General features: G+C 39.9%; 1 protein-coding gene across 5 annotated transcripts in view; it reads left to right on the top strand.

Annotated features, from left to right (window-relative positions):
• The first annotated feature begins 2,431 nt into the window (after positions 1-2,431).
• SESTD1 (SEC14 and spectrin domain containing 1) overlaps positions 2,432-18,038 on the top strand; it is a 150,876-nt gene continuing 135,269 nt past the window's right edge. For 3 of the 5 annotated variants that reach the window (XM_045806232.2, XM_045806226.2, XM_087861846.1), the window contains exon 1: positions 2,432-2,697. The gene's annotated coding sequence lies outside the window, so the exon portion shown is untranslated. Of the gene's footprint in view, positions 2,698-3,528; positions 3,650-18,038 lie in introns of all 5 variants that reach the window. The other 2 variants (XM_087861837.1, XM_045806227.2) reach the window with 2 other exon arrangements.

Here is an 18,038-nt window from a genome sequence, read left to right as displayed (position 1 = left end):
AACTTATCCTTGGAGTTGTTTTGGGCTAGTCCAAGTTTATACAGCTAGGAAGTTCTATACCTGGGATCTGACCACCGCTTTGGAACTTAAATCCAATGGTATTTCCTACCAATTCCATAACTACCTACAAATTTATAAGGAGACACATTTCAGTTCAATGTAAGGACTAGACGGACTGTTCAAAGATGAATACTGTTCTAAAGTAGTGAGTTGTTCCCTATCACTTGGAGTTCAAGCATATGCTGGACAGCTACTTTCCAAGGATCTGGTAGTCCCTCAGTTTATACATATATTGTATAAAGAAGGACATGCTTACCTTAATAACAACATATTAAAAATGAAGGCTAATCTTAGAGCCAAAGGAATGTTATAAGTGAGGCCTAGTGAATTTAAGTGATTGAGCTATGTTCATTAATTCAGTAGTTATTAGAAAATATGGCATTCAAACTTCATTCTCTGGATTTACCACCTCCTGTGTTTTTTTTCTTTTTCTTTTTTCTTTCCTTCCTTCCTTCCTTCCTTCCTTCCTTCCTTCCTTCCTTCCTTCCTTCCTTCCTTCCTCCCTTTCCTTCCTCCCCTCCTTCCTCCCTTCTTTCCTTTCCTTTTCTTTCTTTCTTTTTCTTTTCTTTTCTTCTCTTTTCTTTTCTTTTTCTGTTACAGCAGTTATCCCTTATCTACTAACTGGGTAATACAGTGAGGAACTGGAGGATATGGAAAGAGGAAGGGCAGAGACGTTTGGGAATTATTGTAATGGATTGTTTGGCATGCTCTTGCTTTATTAAAACAAGCAAAGAATGTGAGTGGTGGTAGGAGAGGGTTTTAAATGATAAGCAGAGAATGCCACCTAGTAAAGGAAGAACAGAATACTATGGAAGGTTACGCAAGGCAGGGATTGTGGATTGTACTGTTATTTCCCTCCTGATGAGTAGATGCTCAATATCTATTTGCTGAAAGAAATGATGTCAACCCTCAACAAATAGTTAAAGGGAAACTTCTTAGTGCTGAGCACTTTGCTATGTCTGGGAACCAAAAATGAACTAGACAAAAATATCTATCCTTTTAAGGAATTCAGTCTAGTAACAAAAGACCACCAAGCAAATCAATGGGAAAAAAGAAAAAAGTACTAAGGATAATCATAGAGAAGAGATAAAAGTTTCCATGAAGGCATAAAGGAAAGAGTATTTAATTCAATGTAAGTGCATAGGGTGAGCATGTGGGTGTGGAGGAAAGAGAGGATGCCAGGGAAGATTCCAAAAAGAAAGTGATGCATTTATTATCTTGAAGGGGATGGTAGTAGGAGTTCACCTGGTTAAATGAGGAATGGATTTCAGATGGGGGAAAATGTATGGAGATATTGAGACAGAGCCTGTTGCATCTGTGTGTGAAATGTGATGGAAGTCAGAGCTGAAGCTGAAGAGGTCTAGGGATCACGTTATAAATGGCCTTGTATACCACGGTAATTAGCTTGAACCTGATTGCCCAGGTGGACAGTCTCTGAAAAATTTTAAAGAGGGAGGCTCTTTGGTTTTGGAGCATTCTCTGACAGGTGGAACAGAAGCAGAGGTGAAATTAGAAAGGCTTGACCTAGAGAGTGGCAAAGAGGTTGAAATAGTGGAGACAGATTATTAGTCACAGAAGTAAAGGAAGAATTCATCCATGGGATTTCAAATCAGAGAAGTTTAGTGGGGAGAAATTTGATTGCCTAGTTGTTGGAATGGCAAGATTTTATCAATGGAATTAGGCGATACTGAAGTGAGCGGCGCAGTGAGTAATACGGAAGGCCTGTGATGGACCATATGGCCACCCTGAGCTTGTGTGTAAGCTGATGACTCTTTTGAACTGGATTCAGGAAATGACATAAAAATGATTTGCGCAATAAAATTAGAAGAACGGGGACTCTGAAGTCGGTACATTTTTAGAAAAATAACTAGGGTTGGTGAAGATGGGGAAGTAGCCATTATCAGAGGGCCATTTGTGAATAAATTTTGGACCGTCCAATGGAAAGATCCCTGAAGAAAACCAAATGCCCTGAATCCAGTCCTTCCTCACTACGACCCATTCCCCACAGCCGTCTCCATTCTTCAGACTGTGGGGGGTCAGAATTTTGAAAATCTTGAAGACCATATACTCAAACCTACATATTTCAGGAAGATCACAGAGAAAACAAACGATTTGCAAGCCGTCAAGTAGCGGGGTCTGTCCTTGAGCCCGGGTTTCCTGACTCCAGTTCCAGTGCTCCTTTCATTACCCACACCATTGCGGGCTGGGCAGCGCGGAACTCCCCGCGTGCGGAGGTTCGCAGGGTCTGCCGGGGGTGCGTGGAAGGCCCCTTCCTTGCCCCGCCCCCACCCAGCCTCTGTGGGACTCCCCGGCCCGCCCCCTTCTCGCGCCGGGCGGGGTCGCTGCGCCGCCGCTACTCGCGCGCGCGCGGGATCGCGCGGACGCGGGTCGGGCCGCGGGTGCGGGGAGGTCGTCGGGCCGCCCGCGCCGCCGCCCCTTGGCTGACGCACGGAGGGGCCGGGACGCGATTTGCCGCGAGTGGCTGGAGTCGCCGCCGCCGCCGCAGTCCAGGCCCGCTCCGCCCCCAGCCCGCCTTCCTCCCGCCTCGCCCTCCGCCTCCGTCCGCGCCTCGCTCGCGTCCCCGCGTCCTCCCCACCAACCCCGGAGGTGCCGGCCGCCCGCGCCAGCGCCAGCCAGGTGAGTGTGGCAGCCGCGCGGCCCAGGCGGCCCGGGCGGGAGGAGCGCGCAGGCCTCGCGGGCGGGTGGCGAGCGCGGGCGGGTGGAGGCGGCGGGGGCCCGGCTTTCTTCCTGGGCGCGGGCCGCGGGGCGGTGGAGCCGCGCGGCTGAGGGAGGGGCACCCGCGCCCCGCTGCCGCCGCCACCGCAGACAAAGCGCCTGAGGTGGGGAGCCCCGCGGGCGGCCTCTCCCTCCGCGCTGCCTGCCGGGTGCGGCCGTGGCCCGCCGAGCCCGGGCCGCTCTGGTTTTTTCCCCTCTGAGCGCCCTTGTTCATTTCTGGGTAAAAGGGACCCGCATCATGCAACAGGTTTGGGCGTTAATCCTTATTTTCCGGCGGGTCTCGTCCTCCCGGCGTGCGGGCACCACAGGCGGCGGCGCCCGGCCCCGGGGCGAGCCCAGCGTCCAGCTCCGGCGGCCGGCTTCTTTGTGTGGCCGGTGACCAGCCTTGCCCGGTGGGTGGGGGACGGCCGTCCGAGGCCCCCGCGCTGCGGGGAGGCTTCTGGATGCCTCCCTCGCGGCGTGGGTCTTGGCTTCCTCTGGGCCTGTAGGATGTTAACATCCCTCCAGCCTTTGGAGGAGTCACAAAGGGCAAGAAGAGAGGGTTGGCAAGGATTTGTGGTTATGTGTTTATTTTTTATATGTTAGGTAGTCTGATAGTAGAAAAGAGCCGCAGTCTGGCCGGCTCGTGAGGGTGCGGGTGGGATTTCACCCTGGGACGCACGGTTTGGACTTGCTGCTGCTTTGACAGCAAGCTGTTTTCTTGGTGCTTTGACATCTTTCTCTCATACACAGATATCACCCCAGAAGTTGGAAGTGCTGTTGAGGGAGTAACTCTGTAGCAGCTGTTCGACAGGTCACCTCTTTCTGCACATTTTGTCCGGGCCAAATATACCCGCTACACATCCTGGCATAGGTTGGCAAATTCTCAAATTAAAGTTGCCACTCAAATAACCCCATTTTGGAAAATATTAATCCATATGGTTTTCTTTGGCTTGATTTTGGCTTATTTTCTTAGGTGTGAAGAACTTTTTTCTCCTCCCCAAGGAAGAATACATAATAAAGAACAATTTATCTTTGTTCACATACCTTGGTCCTGCTGTTACCTAGCTGTTTTCATTGGTATGCTATTTTAGTATAACAATACTAAATGGAAGGAAAATATCTTACTTTTGCTTTGAGCAATAAAATGCTTCTTTGTTCTAGAACCAGGAAGCTTTTATACATAATACTTTCTGTGGACAAAAGTTGGTGACTGTCTTTACCCCATGACCCAATACATGAAAAAATTCCCAAATGACTTAGAAGCCATTACACAACTCTATAGATTGTTTTTCTGTCCCAAACTCCAGGAAATCATTTTGCTGTGTATTTATTCAAGCAATCTAGACTAAATTTAATCTTAAAATTTGGGCCTTACTCTAAAAATTCCCCAACAGTAGGGAATGAATTGATTACATTTAAAGAGTTTGCTAAGCATTTTAAGCCCTGAGAATAATAATAGGAAAGAGTAGTGGAGATTAGGAGCTGGTGATGGATTTAGCAGAATGACAGCAGATTGGAACTTGGAAAATGGTAGAGGTTGCAAAGTTGTATCTACTTGGGTTTTAGTTGATCCATGGGCACGGCCGTATCTGAAAAGTAAATGTCTACTAATGAAAAAAGCAGAAAAGAGTGTTACATTCTGGCCTTTGCTTTCTTTCTTTCTTTTTTCCTTTCCTTTCCTTTCTTTTCTTACTTTTCTTTTTTTCTTTCTCTCTTTCTTTCTTTCTTTCTTTCTTTCTTTCTTTCTTTCTTTCTTTCTTTCATGTACTCTGTAAAGACTCCTTGAAACTCTTTCTACTCCCTAAAAACAAACTTACTATTAATACGGACTTTTCTTTTGAAGAAATAAAATTATACCAAATTAATCTGATCTGTAGAAAGTTTCTCTAACATGATTAGTAGTTTTACTTTACCCAAAATACCATTCATCCTTGTAATATCTAACTTCAAAGAGCTTTCATAGCTGTTAGAGGCTACAGGAACAGCCTCTTGAGAAAAGTAGCATTTTGACTAATGAAAAGGAGCAGAAACTTACATTTCTGTAATAGTTTTCTTTTATTGAGATAAAATTCATGTACTGTAGAATTCACTCTTATAACGTGTACAATTCAGTGGTTTTAGTATATTTCAAAGGTAGTGCAAACATCATCACCAGTTCAAGAACATTTTCATCATGCTGAAAAGAAACCCTGATACCCATTAGCTGTCACTCTCTTCCTCCTCCCCTGCACTTGGAAACTATTTATCTACTTTCTGTCTAGAGATTTTCCTTTCTTGGACATTTCATGTAAATGGAATCATACAAATATGTGGCCCTTTGTGTCTTTTACTTAGTATCATAGTTTTGGGGTTCATCCATGTTATGCATGTATCACTATTTCATTCCTTTTTATGGCTGAATAATCTTTCTTGTATGGATATGCCACATTTTGATTATCCTTTCATCAGTTGATGGGCTTCTGGGTTGTTTCCACTTTCTGGCTATTATGAATAATGCTGCTATGAACACTCACACGTTTTTGTGTGGACATATGTTTTCAGTTCTCTTGGACGTATACTTAGATGTGGTATTGCTGGGTCATATGGTAACTCTGTTTAACTTCTTGAGGAATTGCCAAACTATTTTCCAAAGCTGCTGTAGCATTTTACATTTCCACTAGCAAAGTATGAAGGTTCCATTTTCTCCAGTACTTGTTAATGTTGTCTTTTTGACGATACCCATCCTAGTAGGTGTGAAGTGGTATCTCATTGTGGTTTCCATTTACATTTCCCTAACGGCTAATGATATTGAGTGTCTTTTCATGTTCTTATTGGTCATTTGTTTATCTTCTTCAGAAAAATGTCTAATTTATAATAGTTTCTAACTTTATGTTTTCACATGTATTTTCTCATTTTGTCTTTGAAATAGTTCTATAAGGTAGGTTTATCACTATTTTACTGCTGGGAAGCTAAGGTGCAAAGTGGTTAAATAGTTTGCTTGTTTTTTAACCTTACAGAGTTAGTAAGGGGGTTTGAATATAAACTCAGGTCTTCTAACTCTGCTGCCTGCATTTTTTTCACCCCAAGAGGCATACGGAAGTTAAATTGTGTTTGCAAATTTGCTTAGCTAATCATTGACCAAGTGGAGGGGGAAAAAAAAGCAAACCAAACAACAAAAAGCAGGTGGCCATACTGTCTCATATTCACCAAATTTTGTTATTCTTTTTAAAATAAATTCTTTGTTTTCTCCTATCCTAATACGGTAGATATGGTTTTCCTGTTTTCTCTAGGGAAGCAGTCAGAATGATTAAACCTAGTAACATACCTTCTTGGTGGCATAGCTAATCCTAGAACCCACTCTTCACTGAGACATTGTGTTTTATTACCTGTATTACCCTGCAGCTTCCATGTTCTCTATTTCCCCACTAATTTATTCCCTTTATCTGAAAATAATTGAATAATTTCACATTTCTCATAAACATTAAAATTCTGGATAAAATTGAAATTAACTTTTATTTTTGAGCACAGAAGTTTGCCATTTTCATTTTCAAGTGCAGGATTACTAAGGTACATATTTCAGTTTTTATGTGGAACTCTGTATCAGACATAGATATGCAAAATTATCAGCTCCTTAGAGGGTAGGTAGAGGCCATAGGTTATTTGTTCATCTTTGCATGTCCATTGTCCAACATAGTGCCCAGCACTGTGAATACAAATGAATTTTTTTAAACCCCTCCCCCCCAAAAAAAAAACCCAGTAAAAATTATCTGGTGCTCTTTTTTAGAAGAAAGGCAGTACAGGGGCACCTGGGTGGCACAGCGGTTAAGCGTCTGCCTTCGGCTCAGGGCGTGATCCCGGCGTTATGGGATCGGGCCCCACATCAGGCTCCTCTGCTATGAGCCTGCTTCTTCCTCTCCCACTCCCCCTGCTTGTGTTCCCTCTCTCGCTGGCTGTGTCTATCTCTGTCGAATGAATAAATAAAATCTTAAAAAAAAAAAAAAGAAGAAAGGCAATACAAATTCCAGAAAAAGAAAATGTTTCTTACCCCTGACACATGACTTAAAAAAATAATAAATAATAAAAATTAGAACTTGATTTAAAATTCAACACTCTATCTTATGGAAGGAAGTAACTGTTGTTCCATCTTGGGTTTTAAAAAACAGGCTCAAGATGGGGCTCCTGGGTGGCGCATTTGCTTAAGAGTCCAACTCTTGGTTTCGGCTCAGGTCCTGATCCTCAGGGTCCTGAGATCTAGCCCTGCGTTGGGCTCTGTGCTCAGCTGCTTAAGAGTCTCTCTATCCCTCTGCCCCTCCCGCTGCTCACACAGGCTTTCTCTCTCTTCCTGTCTCTCTTTCTCTCTCTCAAATAAATAATAAATCTTTGAAAAAAACATTGGCTCTAGGGATGCCTGGTTGGCTCAGTTGGTAAAGCATGTGACTCTTGATCTCGGGGTTGTGAATTCAAGCCCCTTGTTGGGGGTACAGTTTACTTAAAAAAAAAAAAAAGTTTCTAAGTACCTCGTGGCTGGCACAAGTGCTTATTAGCTCAGTGCCCATACATAGGAGCTACACCCTGAATGTTAAATAAATCAATGTCCAATGAGTGAATAAAAGGATTAGTTTTCATTGTAATAAGTAGAGGAGATAACAGCAAATGAATATTTAGGCTGTGCTTTTCATTTGTGTATTTTAGTAGCAAACATGATACATGTACATTATAAAAATTAAAATCATATGTGGGTATAGTCAATAAAAGCTGAAAAATCTTCTTTACTTCTTGTCCACTTCCCTACCTTCACCTCCAAGATCATTCCTGTCTCAGGTAACTATTGTTAACAGTTTAGGGTTTGTATTTCCAACTGTGTCTTTGATTTATGTGTACATATGTATAAATATGCATTTACATATCAGATCATACTTATATACATACATTTACAATGATTTTTCCTTTACAAATGGGATCATACTCACATTTCCTTAGTTTTTAACTTAAATATATTAAGACTTTAGTATTTATAGTCACAAATGATAAATATAATATTTATTACTGTTGCCTGGTTTTGGCATCAGGATTAAACCAACCTCTAAGAATGAATTGGGAAATGCTCCTTTTTTCCCGTGTTCTAGAATAATGTAAAAATGTGTGCCCTGTAAGCATTTATTAGAAATTCCCTGATAACCTTGGGGGAGGGAAGAGATCTGAGGCAACCTTTTAAATTTTTCTATCAAGTTTTGGTTCTTATTTTCTATTACATTTTTTTGGTGAAAGAATCCTTCCACACACATACTTCCCTTTCCCGACTCTCATGAGTAAGTTAAGAAAAGCAAATGATGGGGCGCCTGGGTGGCTCAGTCTTTAAGCGTCTGCCTTCGGCTCAGGGCGTGATCCTGGTGTTCTGGGATCGAGCCCCACATCGGGCTTTTCCGCTGGGAGCCTGCTTCTTCCTCTCCCACTCCCCCTGTTTGTGTTCCCTCTCTCGCTGGCTGTCTCTCTCTCTCTCTCTCTCTCTCTCTGTCAAGTAAATAAATAAAATCTTAAAAAAAAAAAAAAAAGCAAATGATTAGCTCTATCAGTGGATGCAGGAGTATATGTACTTTTCTCTTAGAGTGATCCAGGATAAAGCCCTACACTTACTAGTTGTATAACCTTAGACAATTTATTTACCCTCTTCAAACTTCTTTTTCCTTATCTGTGAAACGGTAATAATCCCTACCTCATTGGAGTCTTGAAAGTATTAAATGAGATGTGAGCTAATATGTGAAAAATATCAGTAGCTATATCTAATAAAAATTTACAAATCTATGATACGAAACTGTAACATGCTATACAAATGTAAATTTGTCACTGTAGTTATTGTAAATTGTTTTAGCCAATGAAGAACAAATTTAAGGAGAAGGAATGGTAGAGCTAGGGATGGTTTCCACTAACAAATTAGAAGGGTCTAGGGGCACCTAGGTGGCTCAGTTGGTTAAGCATCTGACTCTTGGTATCAGCTCAAGTCATGATCTCATGATCCTGGGAAGGATTGAACCCTGCGGCTGGGCCATGGGGCAGGCAGGCTCCAAGCTCAGCAGGGAGTCTGCTTGAGATTCTCTCCCTTTCCCTCTGCATCCCAGCCCCAAATAAATAAATAAATCTTGGTGAAGAAAAAAAAAAAAGAAGGATCTATAAAAATTTCCAGGCCATTTAAAATTTGATTTTGGTAGACTGTGATTTGTAAATACTTGCGCGGTTTTGAGGCAGGTTAGTAGGGAAAAGTAATGGTGTAAACACACTTGATTTAATCCTGCCATATCACTTACTAGCTTTACGACTTTGGACAAGTTAATTTCTCTCAGTAAAATGGGATAAATATACTCACTTTATAGGGTAGGTATTAGGAAAGAGATTAGTATAGTGTTCAGCATCTAATAGGTGTTCAGATCGTTAATTTTTTTCTTAGTATGACCATCTGTGACAAGCATGAGGTGTTGGGTTCTGCCATTTGAATGCTGCTTGGTGTACTGGAAAGAACATAGGTCCTTAGCGTTTTAGCTGTGTTTCACAATTACTAGCCATTGACTTTGGACAAGTCTGCTCAGCAGACTTACCTTACCTTAAAAAAAACCAGAAGGAAAACTAACACTTGTTGAGCATCTATTTTATATGCATTTAGTACTCAGTTTACAAATCTTAACCTCATTTAATCCTTCCAGTAATTCTAATAATTCTATCAAATAGAGACTGTCAGGTCTCCCATCTTAACAGATGAAACAAAGGTACAAGAATTGGATTTTCTGACATCCGTTTGAAGGCACTCCCCTCCCTCCACGCCTGTCCATGTTCTTTCACTTGGTACAGCTATCCTCTCTTGGGGGTAATAGGGTGTGCCCCTGCATACAGGGAATTCCAAATGAGGAGCATACTGGAAACTGAAATACTAAATGTATTAAAAAAAAAAAAAGGCAACTCAACCAGTGTAGGATGAGACTACTTATTTATTAATAATTTCCATTAATAAAATACAAATATAGAATGGTTAATGTATCCTAATGCTATACTTGAGAGTAGTAATTTAAGTTTTTTAATTCTTGTATTCATAATCGTTTTACCTAAATAATTCATTAGGTTTCATTGCATTTCCAGTTTGACCAGGTAAGGGAGAGGGGGTAGGTAATGGTCATACGGGGAAATACAAGCCTGTTTGATAGTGGAGTGTGTGTGTGTGTGTGTGTGTGTGTGTGTGTGTGTGTGTGTATGTGTGTGTATGGAAGAGCTGGGAAATACTGTTCTCTGGCAGTTTGACATTTACAGAAACTACAGATTCTTGGAAAGAAGTAGAGAAAATCTGCATTATAATTCATTGTCTACTTGCAGACTTGCAGAGTCATTTAAAAAATGAACCTGCCTTTGTCAGCTGGTTTATAAAGAGCTATAGATTATGTTCTTGAAAGGTAGTAATATTGTATTTCCTTTGATAGGGGTTGCCAAAGCTTTTGCTATGAGTTTCATTTTATTTGAGCAGAGTCAGTGATATTGATTTGGCTTTTTTTTGCTAGCTTTGTGCTAGGGATATGTAAAAAAAAAAAAAATCCTGTTGGGACATCACAAATTAAATTGTGATTGAATAATAGTATAGAAGGTCCAGAAATTCTGTTTCTTGAAGCTTCAGTTATCATTTTTATTCTATTTGGTAGCAGTGGGAATTCCTATGTTTAGGTTAGAGAATTTTTATCAGAGTAGGTTTGAATTGTGCTATGTAAATTCTCATTGATATTGAATGTTTCTTTTTGACAGAATACAGTAAAGAGCATCATGAGCTATATGTAAGTGTTAGAAAATATGGTTCTTGTTTTCAAAGAGTTTTATACTTACGGAGGCACTGAAGGAAGAAACGAAGTAAAAGGACAGAGCGAGTTCTTAAAGCTCATGCCTGCTCTTTGTAAATCAATTTTGTGGCATTGGGCTTTGTTAAGATACCATAGGTATCTCCTGATGGGCACTATCACAAACACCCTAATTCTTTGAAAACTGGTAGTTGTGTATCTTGTATATCTTGTTCATTCTATAGTATTTTCTTTCTTTTATAAAAATTACTCTTTGGTCTAAGTACACAGAATAGTTCCTCTTCTGAGTACTTTTCTGTTTTATCTCCTGGACTGTGGACTGGGTTTTTGTTTCTGTGATGGCTACTAGAAAGCCAAGGCCAGATTTGTGGCCCACTCCAGAGCAGGCATAGTGATTTTATGCTGTACATTTTTTTTTTTTTTGGTCTTTTTCTTGGCACCGTTTTTGATGTTTTCTTTATTCTTTTGCTTTTATTTTTTAAATTTATTAACTTTTTATAGTTCATGTATTCTTATAAGTCTAATTAACCCTTTTCAGAATAAAATAGTGGTGTATATATAAATAAATACACATGAAATTCATGGAGGAACATATCAAGGCAAACAGATTAATATAGTAGAGACCAGATGTGGCAAATAGGTTTTATTCATGGGCCAGCTTTGATTGATAGTGGCTTTGTGGGACACTGCATTAAGGAGTAGTTGGAGGCAGCATGCAGATTTAGTGGAAAGACCACTGTGATCATTGAGCAGTGTTGTTGTTATGGGTGTAGGAGTGGTGATGGCATGAGTGCCTATTATTTTATAGAAAAAACATACAGGATGCTGAATAGCACAATAAGTAGGTGGCTTTTTAAGTTTAGAGCTAGGTTTGACTGGGAGAGATTAGATTAGAGGAACAGTTGACGAACTGTTGAAATTGGCGGTCAGATTTGTTCATCTAGAATGAAATGTCTGCCGTGTATTAAGGAAAAATTAATTTGGTGGAAAAAGTGAGGAAGGAAATGTGATAACCTTAACAGATAGATGGTGATTAGACTTTTTTATCTCCTAAAATTCTAATTAATTCTTTATATTATTTCCAGTGGTTTTGCTTTAGTTCAGGTCTTTGTCATCATTTTCATTTTAAAAGTTAAATTATTTTTTGAGTAGCTAATATATTCATATATTTCAAAATTAAAAAGATACCAAAGGACACATTAAAAAGTCTTCCTTTTATTCCTGTCCCTCAGCTACTGAATTTTCTCCTCCATAGTGTCAACCAGTGTCATCAGATTCTTATATATCTTTCCAGAAATATTTTATGTATACATTTGTGTTTTCCCACCCATTTTACACAAATAAGTACTTTTCTACCTATGTATGTAACTGCTTCTTCCATACTATGTATGATATTCTGCATCTCTTCTTAAAGATTTCTCTTCTTAAAGATTTTTTTCATATCAATACACAAAGAATTTTATTCTTTTTAAAAAATAAACCTCTTGGGGCTCCTGGGTGGCACAGTTGGTTAAGCCTCCAACTCTTAGTTTCAGCTCAAATTGTGATCTCAGGATTGTGGGATCGAGCCCTGAGTCAGGCTCCATGCTCAGCTCAGAGTCTGCTTAAGACTCTCTCTCCCTCTCCCTCTGTCCCTCCCCCTGCCCGTCTCCCCCCCCCCCCCCCCCCCCGCTCTCTTTCTCTAAAATAAATCTTAAAAAGAAAATGGTTTGGAGTAATTTTAGGTTTACAGGGAAGTTGCACAAAATAGTACAAAAAGTTCCTATATATGCCTTACCTAGTTTCAGTTTCCTCAAATGTTATCATCTTACTGTGGTACATTTGTCAAAACTAGGAAACCGAGTATCAGTACATTATTGTTAACTGCATTGTAAACTTTATATGGATATCACCAGTTTTTCCATTATGTCCTCTTTCTGTTCCAGGATTTCTTCCAGAATACCACATTGCATTTAGTTATCTTGTCTCCCTAGTCTCCTCTGATAGTTTCTCAGTCATTTTTTTTTTGACTGTCTTGAGGAGTACTGGTCATATATTCTATAGAATATCTCTCAACTTGGGTTTGTTTGATGTTTTCCTTATGATTAGAATGGGGCTGTGGTTTTCTGGAAATAATACACAAAGTTGAGTTGCCCTTATCATGTCATGTGAGGGAGTACTTGATATTTCTGTGACATCACTGGTGATGTTAACCTGGATCACTTGGTTAAGGTAGTGTTTGCCAGTTTTCTTCAATGTAATGTTACTATTTTTCTCTTTCTGTATTTCGTTTTTCAAAGTGAGTGACTGAGTTCAGTCTACCTTCAAAGTAGGAGGGGGAATTAAAGGACTTTCTTTTTAAAAACGTAATACTCCTCAGGGGGCCTGGCTGACTCTGGGGAAAGCATGCACCTCTTTATCTTAGGGTGGTGAGTTCGAGCTCCATGTTGGGTGTGGAGATTAAAATGTAATAATACTCCTGGGACACCTGGGTGGCTCAGTCGGTGAAGTGTCTGTCTTCAGGTCAGGTCATGATCCCAGGGTGCTGGGATTGAGTCCCGCATTGGGCTCCTTGCTTAGCAGGGAGCCTGCTTCTCCCTCTGCCTGCTGTTCTCCCTGCTTGTGCTTCCCAACCCCCAACAAATAAATAAAATCTTAAAAAAAATAAAATGTAATACTCCTTAAGATGATGTATCATATATTTTATTCAGCTCTTTTCCTATTGATCTATATTTAGATGACTTAACATATCAGTTAAGAAAACAGGCTCTGGAGCTAAGATTACCTGGGTTCAAATCTTGGCTCTACATATCCTATGTGATCTTGGGCTACTTTTACTTGACCTCTCAGTTTCTTCATCTGTAAAATGGAGGTGTTAATAATACCTACCTTATAGGATTGTTGGGAGGATTTAATGAGAAAATACGTAAAGTGCTTAAAACAGCATCTGACACTATGTTAAGTGATAGATAAGTGTTTGCTATTCACTTTTTTGTCCTTATAATAATACTGCAATAAATAAGTTTGTATATGTTATTTCATACACAATGGTGGGGCAGGTGGGCATACCATAAGATAAATTCCTAGAATTGGTTACTTGCCTTTGTAATTTTGATAGATACTGCCAAATTTGCCTTCCATAGAGATTGTAGCATTTTGCATATTCTTCAAAGATATATGAGAACATGTGTGTTTCTGTATCCATGTTACCAAATTATTTGATCTTTGCCAACTGATTGGTGCTTACTTTTATTATGAATTAATTCGAGTATCTTTTTATTGAGCCATTTAAGAGTTTAGATTTTGATGCTGCTTGTTGTGAAGTAACCTGGACTTCATCAGCTGTGATGAAAAATGTTGTTGGGGGAAATAATTATAATAACTAGATAAGAAATAGTTTGGACCTGGGAAAGACTAGAACTATAGTACTATGGTTGCAATAAGTGGGTCACTAAGTTGCTGGCCTCTCTTCTGGTGTGATAGTGTGGTGTCTTGGTAATTGTTTTTTAAAAAGTTTTTTTTTTTTTTTAAGATTTTATTTATTTATTTGAAGGGGGGAGCATAAAGGGAGAAGCAGACTCCCTGCTGAGTAGAGAGTCCAGTGGGGCGCGGGGCTTGATCCCAGGGCCCTGAGATCATGACCTGAGCCGAAGGCAGATGTTTAACTGACTGAGCCACCCAGGCGCCCCTGTTTTTTTAAAAGTTTTAAGAGGAATTGCCACTATCCTACATTTACAGCCAGCAATGAAGGAAGCTGCAGGGTGCAGGTTGGAAGGAAAGATTGCGGTTGCGTTAAAGTAAAACTGAAAGTTAATCAACTGACACATTTTTTATGATACTCATATTTTTATGTTGTATAATAATTAGGCAGAAATTAAAATATAATTAGTTGTATATATATTTGTAATTAATTTTAACATCCAGTTTTAGGCGTTTTTCTTTACCATTGCTTTCCTCCAGTATGTATAATCGTTGCCCATTGGTAGTTTTTTTTTTTCTGATATCATGTATTGTGTACTGTTCAATGGTTATGGGTTAACTTCCCCCCTTCTATCCACCCACCCCCACCCCTAACTACAGTGTAAAAAATAAAAGTGCTTGAATCTTACTTTTTATCACCTGGATGGGCGAGGTGGTGGGCTTGATGGCCCTTTGCTCTTTTCCTTAGTCGAGTTTCATGTTTGGGAGTTAATGAGCTTAACCTAGCCCCTCATGAACTACACACACTCTTTTCCCCAGACAGTCCCCCTTCAAGAGTGGAGGCTCCAAGAACTCTGAAGCATGAGAACAGATTGTGGGGGATTGGAGGGGAGGAGGAGGTACAAAATGACCACCATTCTGAAAGAAAGAAAGGTATACCAAACCAGGAGAAGGAAGTAGGCACCATGAAAATGGAATCTGGGTCCTTAGAATTTGAGATTCTTGGCTTCTGAATAAGTAAGGTTAAAAGAGTGGAGAGGGCAAAGTAGAGCTCATGTAACCTATGAACTCTTTTGACCCAGTTCCCCCAGGCGTGAAGCAGTATGAAAGCAATTCTAGAGGACTCAGCAAAATAAAAACAAACAGTTCCTACTCTCTCAGTTAAACCAAATCAAACCAAAGGCGAGCATTTCTCCTAGATACCTTAAACTATGAAACAAGTCTGTTAAAAGATGGAGTTCAGGGGCGCCTGGGTGGCACAGCGGTTAAGCGTCTGCCTTCGGCTCAGGGCGTGATCCCGGCATTATGGGATTGAGCCCCACATCAGGCTCCTCTGCTATGAGCCTGCTTCTTCCTCTCCCACTCCCCCTGCTTGTGTTCCCTCTCTCGCTGGCTGTCTCTATCTCTGTCAAATAAATAAATAAAATCTTTAAAAAAAAAAAGATGGAGTTCAGTCCTTTTTAAGTCCTTTTCTGTTTTGATAGGGTAAGCCAGAAGACAGCTAGCTGCCTCCTGGGGACCAGAAGCCTGAAGGATGCCGCCAGGGGTGGTAGAGAACCCAGAAGGCAGGGGAAAGGGAAGCTTAGAGGCAGCTGAGAAGACAGACGTGGATTTTTACAATTTTTACCAATTCTGGATTGTCTTTACTCAGACAAATAAAAGCTCTATTCCAAATATTTCTTCTCTGTAGGACAGGCAGCTAACCAGAAAGACATTTTGAGTTGTGGTGAGATGAAAACTATTACTGCCGCTTTGTAATTTGGCTTTTGGGTTCAAATTACTTTCAAAATACCTAGAACTCCATGATCAGAAGTGGAGAATGGATGCTTTGGGCACCTGAATTAAAGAGATGACAACGGTTGAAATACAGTCAATTCTATCTTAAACATATAATTTCTGTTTAAATGCAATTCAAATTAACCTGCTTTTGCAAATTTTGAGAATATTTAACTCTATCGGTTACTTATATCTTAGTGTGAATCATTTAAGCACATAATTACTGCTTTTCTCCTTAATACTTGACTGAGATGTGGTACTAAGGAAATAATGTTGACAGAAGAGGAGAGGTTATTTTATAATTTACATCTTTTGTGCAGGATCATGCTGGACACTGTGGTTTTTAACGTTCCATGACATTGGAGAATTGAGCGTAGCCTTGTGGAAGGAAGCATAGGTGTTGGAGCCAGAATAAGTCTGGCTTAGCACAGAGCCTGGCCTTCCTTAATCATTCCACATATAGTAACTACTATCTCCCCATCTACCACTATTTGATCATTATTCTTATAATTTACTTTTTAGAGCACATCATTTGAATTTCAGAAAGTGCAAAAGGTTTCAGTGAAATTTCCCACCCATTTGTAGTAAGATAAAAAGAGTTTTGTTTTTTTGTTTTGGTTTTTGGTTTTTGCTTTTTTTTTTGTTTTTTGTTTTTGTTTTTGCAGCCATACCTGCTTCCTTCTCACTTAACCCCTTTTTCTTTAATACCTGCCAACTATTCATCTATTCTCTCTTTCTATAATGTTGTCATTTCAAGAATCCTATGTAAATGGAATCCACAGTATGTAAACCTTTTGGGATTGGCCTTTTTTCATTCTGTGTAATCCTCTGGATATTCATTTAAGTTACTTTGTATTTAAACAGTTTGTTGCTTTTTATTTGGTGAGTACTTTTTCACGCTATGGTTGTACCACATTTATTAAAACATTCACTCATTGAAGGACATCTAGGTTGTTTTGAGTTATTGGCTATTATGACTAAAGCTGCGACAAACATTTTTGTATAGGTTTTTGTGTGAGCATCAGTCTTCTTTTTTCTGCAGTAAGTGATCAGGCGTGCACTTGATGGGTTGTATGGTTGCATGTTTAGTTTTTGTTTTTTCTTTTTTTTTTTTTTTTAGAAATTGTCAAACTATTTTCCACACTGACTGTACCATTTAATTCCCAGTAGCAGCGTATGAGTATTATAGACTGGATTTTGTTCCCTCCAGAATTGATAGAAGTCCTAACCTCCAGTGTCTCAAAATGTGATTGTATTTGGAGGTAGGGCCTTTACAGAGGTAATTTATGTTAAAATGAGGCCTTTAGAGTGGTCTCTAATCCAATCTGAGTGATGTCCTTATAAGAAGAAGAAATGTGGACACACATCCTTGAGGGATATGGATTCACAGAGGAAAGACCATGTCAGGATGCAGTGAGATGGTGGCCATCTGCAAACCAAAAAAAGAGGCCTTAGTATTAGAAACCGCACCTGCTGACATCTTGATCTTGGACTTCCAGCCTCTGGAACTGTGAGAAAATAAATTTCTTTTGTTTAAGCCACTCAGTCTGTGGTATTTTGTTATAGCAGCTCTAGGAGACTAATACAGAGGGTGATCCTTTTTTTTCCTACATTCTTGACAACATTTGGTTTTTGACTTTTAGTTTTAGCCATTCTGATAGGTATATTGTAAGGTCTAACTGTTAGTGTAATTTGTATTTTCTTGGTGGCTGGACGATATTGAACATCTTTTCATGTGCTTATTTGTCATCTGTACATCCTCTTTGGTGAAACTCTGTTCATGTTTTTTTTGCCCATTTTCTATTTGGATTTTTTTTTTTTTTAAGATTTTATTTATTTATTTGACAGAGAGAGAGACAGCCAGCGAGAGAGGGAACACAAGCAGGGGAAGTGGGAGAGGAAGAAGCAGGCTCATAGCGGAGGAGCCTAATGTGGGGCTCGATCCCATAACGCCGGGATCACGCCCTGAGCCGAAGGCAGACGCTTAACCGCTGTGCCACCCAGGCGCCCCTGGATTTTTTTAAACTGTTGGGAGTTTCAAGTATTGTTTTATATATTCTAGATACTAGTTTTTTGTCTGATAGATAGTTTGAAAATATTTTTTTCCACTCTGTAGCTTATTTTTTCATTCTCTTATCATAGTCTTTCACAGACTAAAAGTTTTTAATTTTGATGAAGTCCAGTTTTCAATTTTTTTTAATGGATTGTGCATTTGGTGTGAAGTCTAGCCTAGCTATAGATCCTGAAAGTTGGCTTCTAAGATTTTGGAAAACTTTTTGT

The sequence above is a fragment of the Ursus americanus genome, chromosome 1, assembly GCF_024610735.1.
Source record: "Ursus americanus isolate L20-20 chromosome 1, mUrsAme1.1.p, whole genome shotgun sequence".
Taxonomy (NCBI): Eukaryota; Metazoa; Chordata; class Mammalia; order Carnivora; family Ursidae; genus Ursus; species Ursus americanus.
This window is presented reverse-complemented; position numbering and strand designations above follow the sequence as displayed.